General features: G+C 37.7%; 1 protein-coding gene across 1 annotated transcript in view; it reads right to left on the reverse strand.

The window, feature by feature from the left end:
• The window catches only part of gnal (guanine nucleotide binding protein (G protein), alpha activating activity polypeptide, olfactory type), a 108,707-nt gene that overhangs the window by 45,386 nt on the left and 52,513 nt on the right, over positions 1 to 10,808 (reverse strand). The window lies entirely within an intron of this gene.

Below are 10,808 nucleotides of genomic sequence, written 5' to 3' on the forward strand. Positions count from 1 at the left end.
GTGAATCAGGTGCAGGTGGTCATGTGACATGTAGTGCAATGCAGTGGCTGATGGGAACTGGAGTCCAGAGTTTCCTGATACATGACACTGTCGGAGTTCTGGCAACCTGATCAGGACTGGGAAGAAACCCTCACAGCATCTACAATCTACAACCAAGATCTCTCAGAATAAACTATTGTTAAGGAAGATCATCAGGTAGGGTATTACAAATGCAAATGAAGTACAGCAGTTGTTTATATATCATGTACAGACAAGGCCAATTTTTTGATTTTGATATACACTGAGGCCATTTGGGTTTGATATCAAAAGATGAATATGAGACAATATGTCAGAATTTCAGCTTTCATTTCCTGATATTTATATCTAGATAGTTAACACCTTAGAACATGGCACTTTTTGTTTGAACCCACCCATTTTTCAAGTGATCAAATATACTGGAACATGTGACTAACAGATGTGCCAGGTTTGAGCCCTGGGTTTCCCCTGTGAAGACTATATTTGTTGATAAAAAGATAGACCAACATGATGACCAGAGAGCTGTTTGGGGAGAAAAGCATGCCATTTTGAATCTTAAAGCAGAGGGGAAAGCCATCAGCACTATTGCAAAACATTGAGCATAGCCAATACAACAATTTGCAATGTCCTAAAAAAGAAAGAAAGCACTGATGTACTAAAAAACAGCAGTTGATGAGAAAAACATTGTGAGAGCTGTAAGCAAAACCCCCAAAACAATAGGCAGTTCTTCACAAACAGAACTATACTGCACCACAAGACGCAAACTACTCATCAGCAGTAAGAATTGAAAGGCCAGATTGAAATGTGCAAGAAATACAGAGATGAGCCTCAGGAGGTTATTAGATTGTTTGGAAGTTGGTGAGGACCACACAATTGTTATTTAGGCCCTGATAAATAAAAACATAAAATTGCTATATAAATAGAGTAATTGCTTTTTTTTCCCCAATCATAAAGACACATGCAGAATTTCCACTCATTTTTGCTTAGTCAGCTGCAATCCACCATATTTCCATGCATTTTTCTGCTTATCTTTTTTCACCCCACCACTTCTTCCTATTCCACATCACCTCCTTTCCTTCTTCAAGTCAAGTCAAAACAACACAAAACTATGTGAGACTACAAAGAACTAAAGAAGCCTAGGACTACGTAAAGTGCATGTCTGCAAATGTGCAAACAGTGCAAAACAGTATAATAATTAATAAGAACAGGACATTAGGTACAGTAAATGACAGTGCAGTGCTGATTAGTACAGTGTTCTAGTGTGGATAAAGTGCCAGATTTAACAGGTTTTGCAAAAAGATAAAAATATAATAATAAAATGCTGCAAATGTAAACGTAAAATACAAACAAATGAGTCAAAAAAATTATAATTGGTCATTCATTTTTAAAGGAAAATATCGAATATTACATACTGTCAGTGGAAAAAGTATGCGAACCTTTGCTTTCAGTATCTGGTGTGACTGCCTTGTGCAGCAATAATTGCAACTAAATGTTTCCGGTAATTATTGATCAGTTTAAACCAAAAAGTTCTATTTTGGACTCATCCACCCACAAAACATTTTTCCAATAGCCTTCTGGTTTGTGTACATGATTAGCAAACTACAGACAGGCAACAATGTATTTTTTGGAGAGCAGTGGCTTTCTCCTTGCAACCCTGCCATGCACACCATTGTTGTTCAGTGTTCGCCTGATGATGGACTCATGAACATAACATTAGCCAATGTGAGAGAGGCCTTTAGTTGCTTAGAAGTTAGCCTGGGTTCCTTTGAGACCTTACGGACTATTACATCTCTTGCTCTTGGAGTAATCTGGGGAGGGTAACAATGGTCTTGAATTTCCTCTGTTTGAACACAATCTGTCTGACTGTGGATTGGTGGAATCCAAACTCTTTAGAGATGGTTTTGTAACCTTTTCCAGCCTGATGAACATCAACAACTGAGGTCATGAGAAATCTCAGTTTGTGCCATGATACATTTTCACAAACATGTTATGAAGATCAGACATTGATTTCTTTCCCTTTCTTTAAATTAAACAAGCGGTGGGTTGGGGGATTGCGGGGTTGTATTGGGTCGTCAGTGCAGTTTTTCGGGTCTTGAGGAGCCTGATGGTTAGGGGAAGAAACGTTTACACAGTCTGGCCAAAGAGTTTGTGTGAGGGGTGTGTGGGTTCATCCACAATGCTGGTGGATTTACGGATGCAGTGTGTTGTGTAAATGTCTGTGATTGAGGGAAAAGAGACTCTGATGATATCCTCAGCTGTCTTCCTTATCCACTGCAGGGCCTTGCGATCAAAGACAGTGTAATTTCCAAACTAGGCAGTGAGGCAACTGCTCAGGATGGTTCCTCTGTAGAATGTGGTGAGGATGGGGGTGGCAGATGGGCTTTTCTCAGCCTTTGCTGAAAGTAGGGATACTGCTGGGCTTTCTTGGCTATGGACCTAGTGTTGAGGGACCAGGTGAGGTTCTCCGCCATGTGAACACCAAGGAATTTGGTGCTCTTGACATTCTCCACAGAGGAGCTGTCAATGTTCAGCAGAGAGTGGTCACAACCATCTCTTTTCTTTTGTCCATGTTTAAAGACAGGTTTCTGGCTCTGTACCAGTCCATTAGCCACTGTACCTCCTCTCTGTATGCTGACTTGTCATTTTTGCTGATGAGACCTACCACGGTCATGTCATCAGTGAACTTGATGTGATTCAAGCTGTGCATTGCTGCACAGTCATGAGTCAGCACAGTGAACAGCAGTGGACGGAGCATACAGATCTGGGGGGCCCCAATCCTCTGTGGTGGTGTTGGAGATGCTGCTCTCGATCCAGACTGACTGAGGTCTTCTTTCTTTCTTCATTTCTTTTTTGTTTCTTTTCTCTCCATTTCCCTTTCCCATTCCTTTCACATTCACTCGCTTACTCCTTTTTGAACTTTGCCTTTCTCTCCTGACAGAGCAATGAAGGTTTATGTGAGAGGAGACAAGACCATTTCTCATCCTGACAGCTTCAATAAACAGATGCTTTTTCTCTGTCTGTTTATTTGTCTGCTACTGGTCATCTGCCTGTCTTAATTTCTGAGTCTCAATCTCTCTCTCTCTCTCTCTCTCTCTCTGTGTCACACACACACGTGCATATATACATGCATACATACATTCATACACACATGTATACACAGCTGCAGAAGCTAAAAATAGGTCTAGGAATGGAGCCTCTCATACCACTCCTATAGATATAAACAGACAAGTGAAGTACCTGCCCAAGATGGCTGCCAGCCACCAGTCTCACAGCCCTCATGCTCATAAGTTGCCAAAATGCGCTGATATTTACAAGTGAGTGCTTTGAGGAACAGCTGCTTGTTTTTAGATTTGGATTTTAGATTAAAGCAATATTTCTATCCTATGCTTGATGCTTCTTGTATACAAAGTCATGCTAAAAATGGAACCAAAAAGCAGGCCTTGATACCAGGACATACAAAAAAGGGCTTTAACTAAAAATGATTTTTAATAGATTAATATAACAATCTTTTAAACAAATATAGTTTACGTCTAGATAACTAGTCTAAGCTAGTCTAACCATTATGTTCTGGTTTGAGTTATAAATTACAAATATGATATTAAAACCCTAATTACCAAAAAGTTGGGACAGTATGGAAAATGCAAAAAAAAAAAAGTCATTTGAAATTTAAATTCACCCTGTACTATATTGAAAACACATTATTAACACATTATTTGATGTTTTACTTTGTGAATTTAATTTGTTTTTGAAAATACACACTCATTTAAAATCTGATGACTGTAACACACTCCAAAAAAGTTGGGCTAGTTGACTGTTTACCACTGTGTAACATCACCTTTTCTTTTAATAACACTTATTAAGCGTTTGAGCACTGAAGAGACCAGTTGGTTAAGTTTAGTAAGTGGAATTTCCCCCCATTCATACATTATGCATTTCTTTAGCTGTGCAACTGCCTTCATTGCCGTATTTTGCACTTCATAATGTGCCACACATTCTCAATCAGAGACAGGTCAGGACTGCAGGTAGTCCATGCTAGCACACGCACTCTCTGCTTACGCAACCGTGTGCTTGTAATCTGGGCAGAGTGTGGTTTGGCATTATCCTGCTCTGGATGGCATCATATGTTGCTCCAAAATGTGTACATTAGGGATGTAATGATTCACTCAACTCATGATGCAATACAATTCACAATACTGGTTTCATATGATTTCCTCACAACTTTTTTTTTTTTTTTTTTTAACAAAATGAGATTTAAGACAAATTATAAATTAAAAAAGTGTCCTTTTATTATTTCTCAGACAAAATGCTGCACATTTCTTTGTGAAATTGAAACATCTTATGTCAAATAAGAAAACTAAATTGAATTTAAAAAAATCCCAAATCAAATAAATAAATAATACAAATAAAAGAAATCTCGTCATATAAACAAACTAAGGCTTTGATGGGCTCTTTCCTAGCTTGGATTTTTTTTTTTTACTTAAAAAAAAAAAAAAAGAAATATCAGCATATCTGCATTTTCTACAACAGAAAATGGCCTCATATCTTTTGTCATGAAAACACAGATGCGCATTGTGATCTCCGTGGCTCTCGCAGTCGTCGCCACGAGAAGGGCTGCAAATCCGCCGGTCAGTGTGGTTAGGCCTACTGAGTTTTTTACGTTCAGACGGACGTTACTGGAGCTTCTCACTGTGGTGACGGTTTATATTGTGCATCATGTTTGTTGTGCTATTAGTGTATATTAACATCTCCTTGCAGTATCTGCACACAGTTTTTGTTTTGCCTGTTACCACCTCACTGCTTTCATTTTTAGTCTTCGGAAAGCCAAAATGCCACCACACCTCCGATTTGAATGAGGATAGGGCATCCTCAACATCAACATCTACACTTTCCACCGCCACATTTGCTACTAAGGGTACAACTTGCTTGCTGCTACCGCACCTGTAAAGCGAGGTCACAGTATACAGCTTCAGTACCCCTGCTGTTTAAAACATTATTGTGATTCTTGTAACCTCAACCGACTTGAATCGTCACATATTTTCATCGACTTTCAAACAGCTCGGAGTGCATCGTTACATCCCTAGTGTACGTATATTTCTGACTTAATGATGCCCTCACAGATGTTCAAGTTACCCACTAACAAAGCTGTTATCAGCGTCAGGTCCAAAATTTAGCATCTGTCATGGTATGGGGTTGTGTAAGTGGGTAACTTGAACATCTGTGCACTACAACCTTTGGTTCTTTTCTATCATAAATCATACATTTAAAATTGGCTATTCACAATATAATGTAATGTCATAACATTTTACGCTATTATTTTAGCCATCATAAAAGAAAAGTGTTGGGAAAGATTACATTGCATATTAAATTGACCTGCCAAAGGCAGAGAAAGAAAATGAGAGAAATTGAGGACTGTATCCACAAGTTATATGGAGAGAAAAAAAGAGGCTGGGTTAGAATTTACACCTACACTGAAGTTTTGTTGTACATTTTTATGAGTTAAAAAACAAGAATGAAAAATATATGAACAGGGAGGCATTGCCGTTATGGGTCATAAATAAAAGTTCACGCCTGCAAAAATTCAAAAATAATGAATGCATGTTTTTTTTTTTTCTACAGATGTTACTGTACTTTTAATACTTTGTCAAAGTGTTAAGCGTATTAAGGAAATACTGTATATTATTTGAAGGGTAAACATGATCAAGACCATGTTGATGCAACAGAATGAATGTTGATGCAACAGTGCTAAATTTATAAAACTGCATGTTGATCTTGATAGTTTATGTAGTGCAATATATGTGTACAGAACATGGCAAATGTTTCAACAATTGCCAAATACAGTATCCTCCACTAATATTGGCACCCTTGGTAAAGATGAGCAACAAAGGCTATGAAGATTGTCTTTATTGTTTAACATTTTGATCTTTTGTGCTGAATATTCACAAAAATACTGTGCTCTTTTGGATATCAAACAATTGCAAACAAAACACAGGTTTTTCAAAAAACAAACAACAACTCTGTTAAATATAGGTCTGCAACAATTATTGGCACCCTTTTAGTCAATACATTGTGCTACCTCCCTTTGCCAAGATAACAGCTCCGAGTCTTCTCCTATAATGCCTAATAATCCTATAATGATGTTTTGGATCATTGTCCTGCTGGAAGTTCCAACCATGGCCCATTTTAAGCTTTCTGGCAGAGGCAGTCAGGTTTTCATTTAATATTTGTTGATATTTGATAGAGTCCATGATGCCATGTATCCTAACAAAATATCCAGGTCCGCTGACAGAAAAACAGACCAAAAACATTAAGAGCCACCACCATATTTAACCATGGGCATGAGGTACGTTTCCATATGGTTACCTCTCTGTGTGTGCTAAAACCACCTCTGGTGTTTATTGCCAAAAAGCTCTATTTTGGTTTCATCTGACAATAGAACCCAATCCCATTTGAAGTTCATTATTGTCTTGCAAACTGAAGATGCTCGAGTTTGTTTTTTGGATAAGAGTAGAGGTTTTTTTCTTGAAACCCTTCCAAACAACTTGTGGTGATGTACAATTGCATCTAAAAAAATTAGAATATTGTGGAAAAAAGTTATTTTTTTTCCTGTAATTTAATTCAAAAAGTGGAACTTTCATATATTCTAGATTCATTACACATAAAGTGAAATATTTCAAGCCTTTTTTGTTTTAATCTTGATGATTACGGCTTATAACTCATAGAAATCAAACATTCAGTATCTCAATATTAAAATAAAGAATTTATAATACAGAAATGACAACCTTCTGAAAAGTATGTAAATTTTAGGGCGGCAACTGAAAATTATTTTGATAATCGATTAATCTGTTGATTATTTATCTAATTAATCGAATAGTTGGATTAAAAGGCCAATATTTATTTTCAGTATTTAAAAAAAAACAAACAAAAAAACATTATTTCACATTCTACATTGGGCATATACAATGTACAATTATTTCACATATACAATGTATAGCATATATACTTTTTCATAGCCTTCAATTTGCACAATGTTTGAAGGATAACATTCAAAGAAACATGTTATTTCACATTCTGCCCAATGTAGAATGTGAAATAACATGTTTCTTCGAATGTTATCCTTCAAACATTGTGCAAATTGAAGGCTATGAAAAAGTATATATGCTATACATTGTGCAAAGGATTTTGTTTAAATATTAACATCAATAAAACAACTGATTGTACACAAGCTTTAAAGCAAGCTTTTAAGCATTAACTCGCCATATTAAAAATGTTAAAAAGAAGAAAAATAAGTGTACTAAGTGGTAAGAGGTTGAATGTTCTGCAATAACATACACATTCACTCATTTGAACACAGTAACATTAATTTATTCTGTAAATATATGACTCTTTACATTTATATACAATTTCATGTTATAACCCTATTACAGTTACTGGTCTCATAAAAAAAACACAATTACTTTTGTTTCTAAATATAGCATCAAACAATATATTTGATCAAAATGAATATTTTAGTCAGAGTTATTGCACTTCCTTTCTATTGCAGTTTGATTGACGCACATTTGTGGACTCGCACGCATTCAGTGAAGTTTAATGGAGATTCTGCCATGAAATCAGAAGGTACTCGGAACTACAGTTCCCAGCAGCCACTGCATCACAGTCACATGACCACCTGCACCTGAAGCACGTTCCTGTTAATTGAGCACTCATGTATATAGCCACAGTTTGCGCTGCACCTTTGGTCTCAGTAGCTGTGCTTTTGTTTTTTTTAGTTTATGTTTAATCTTTGCATCAGTGTTTTGCCTCGAAGTTATAGTGTCTTTTGTATGTTGTTTGTTTCTTTATAAAACATTTAAATTCTCCACATGCATTTGTCTCAACTACCAAACGTGACAGACTCACTTGCTGTCAGGATGAGACTTTTGTAAAATGGAAATACTGGTGTGAATTTCTAACATTTACAGATAAGGATATAAACATAAAAATGTCATTTCTGTGCTGAAGAAAACATGTCTGCAACACATTAAAAAGCACGCGCATCTGTCACAGCATCTGACATGACAAGATACGTTAATATATTTATGAGTATGTTTGAAGTGCTTAATATAAAACAATCATGTTTTGGACAACCTGGATTATGCACTTCCCACAGCAGCTCTCTCTGTGACCTTCTGCTGTTTTCCATTTTTATTATTATAATATATATTTTGATTTTGTTGTGCATACTTACATTTTCCTGTACATGCATGTTGACTGTCTTGTGATCTGTTGTGGTGAGATAGTCTCACTGTAAGATCTTGGATCTTCTAAACTCCATTGATTACTTAATCACACTTGCACCTGCAACTCATTTGGGTCTCTAACACACTCTGAGGAAGGCTGTATGCCGAAATGCATTAGTGTGGCTTTTAATTTTTATATGTCCTAATGTGACTAGCCAAATAAAAATAATGAGCAGTAACAATTGTTTCGCTTAGTACCTGGCTGATGTCCTTTCTTCTTGGTATGATGTAGACACACGTTAGTGCCTCAGAACACCAAAAAGTTCTGCTTTTATAGAGGTGGTCACACTTCTTGATAATTAACTAACCTTGTGCCATTCATTAGTAATACCTGGCTGCTAACTACTCTCTTAATGATTGTGGAAGTAGTATCTTGTTCACCTTATTTCTGAATGTTGCTTTTGTTTTTGGCTAAAAATGATTAGGAACACCTGTACATCTACTCTTCCATGCAATTCAGCCAATTGTTCGTCAGGAGCAATGTATAAAATCATACAGATACGAGCCAGTAGCGTTAGGTAATGTTCACATCAACGATCAGAATGAGGAAAAAATGTGATCTCAGTGATTTTGACCGTGGCATGACTGTTGCTGACAGGCCGGTTTGAGTATTTCTGTAACTACTGCTCTCCTGGGATTTTCTCTCAACAGTCTCTAAAGTTTACTTATAATGGTGCAAAAAGAAAAAAACATCCACTGAGGGACAGTTCTGTGGACAGAAATGCCTTGTTGATGAGCGGTCAACAGAGAATGGCCAGACTGGTTCAAGCTGACAGAAAGGACAGACTGTACAATTGTATTAAGCAAAAAAACATCTTAGAATGCACAACACATTGAACCTTGAGGCAGATGGGCTGCAACAGCAGAAGACCATGCTGGGTTCCACTTATGTCAGCCAAGAACAAAAAGCTGAGGCTGCATTGGGCACAGGCTCACCAAAACTGGACCATTGAAGACTGGGAAAACATAGCCTGGTCTGATGAATTTCAATTTCTGCTGAGGCACACAGATGGTACAGTCAGAATTTGGCACCAATGGCATGAATTTGTGAACCCATCCTGCCTTAGGTCAACAGTCCAGGCTGGTGGAGATGGTGTAATGGTGTAGGGAAAGATTTCTTGGCACACTTTGGACCCATTAATACCAGTCATCGTTTGAACAAGTCAGCCTATTTGAGTATTGTTGCTGACCATGTGCATCCCCTCATGGCCACAATTTACCAATCTTCTAATGGCTACTTCCAGCATGATAATGCACCATGTCACAAAGCAAAAGTAATTTCAAACTGGTTTCATGAACATGACAATGAGTTCAATGTTCTTCAGTGGCCTTCCCAGTCACTGGATCTGAATCCAAAAGAACATCATTGGGATGTGGTAGAATTGAGAGATTTGCAGCATGAAAGTGCACATGAAAAATCTGAAGGAACTGTGTGATGCAATCATGTGAACATGGACCAGAATCTCAAAGGAATATTTTCAATATCTTGTGGAGTCCATGCCACAAAGTATTGAGATCGTTTTGAGATCAAAGGGAGGCCCTACCCAGTGTTAGTAAAGTGTTCCTTATAAAGTGCTTGGTATGTGTGTGTGCACTCAGAAAAAAAAAAGAAACGTCCCTTTTCAGGAGACTGTATTTTAAAGATAATTTTGTAAAATCCAACTAAGCTTTACAGATCTTTAATGGAAAGGTCTGGAAAAAACAATGTTTTTCATGCTTGTTCAATGAACCATAAACAATTATTGCACATGCACCTGTGGAACAGTCCTTAAGACACAGTTTACAGGTGGTAGGCAATTAAGGTCACAGTTACAATAACTTAGAACACTAAAGAGACCTTTTTGGTATTTGACTTTTCAGGAAAGTACACTGTCCTTAACCATTACAGAGCAATAAGCATACCTAATAATCTCTCATTCTCTTTCCCTGTCTCTTTTTGTTGAGCTACACATGATGCTCCTGAGATACCAGTGATCCTGTCCCCTTCTGCTCTCCGGACCTGCCTGATCCATCCTTATGCCCTACTTCTGGTTGGAGCTTTTATCATTTGGAAGTTACATGCTGCTGCTGAGGATTACCCCACATGGTGCAGCCTAAAGATGATTGAGGCCCTGTTTACACCAGTGCATTTTTGTTTTAAAAACACATACATTTTTCTACGGTTACACCTGTTGTCTACACTACTCCGACGTTTTCGACCCTCAAAAACGAGACTTTTGGGAACGCCGAAGACCCCATTTTAGTTAGAAAGCTCCCTTCTCGCTCGTAAACAGACCAAAACGAAGACTTTTGAAATCGAAGGCGTGGCTGCCCACATTCGCCACCTGATTCAGTCTTCTGGATCATTGCGTATCCTTCCCTGATTTGTCAAGCCATATGACCATTACACTACCTTGATCGTATACACAACAACACAGAGACTGAACCATAAGGAACCGTCTGGGTCTTCTCAAGGTTTTGTTCTCATATCGTCTCAGGAAGTTTTTCCTTGCCACCTTTGCCTCTGGCTTGCTCATT

The sequence above is a fragment of the Ictalurus punctatus genome, chromosome 23 (genome assembly GCF_001660625.3).
Source record: "Ictalurus punctatus breed USDA103 chromosome 23, Coco_2.0, whole genome shotgun sequence".
Lineage (NCBI taxonomy): Eukaryota > Metazoa > Chordata > Actinopteri > Siluriformes > Ictaluridae > Ictalurus > Ictalurus punctatus.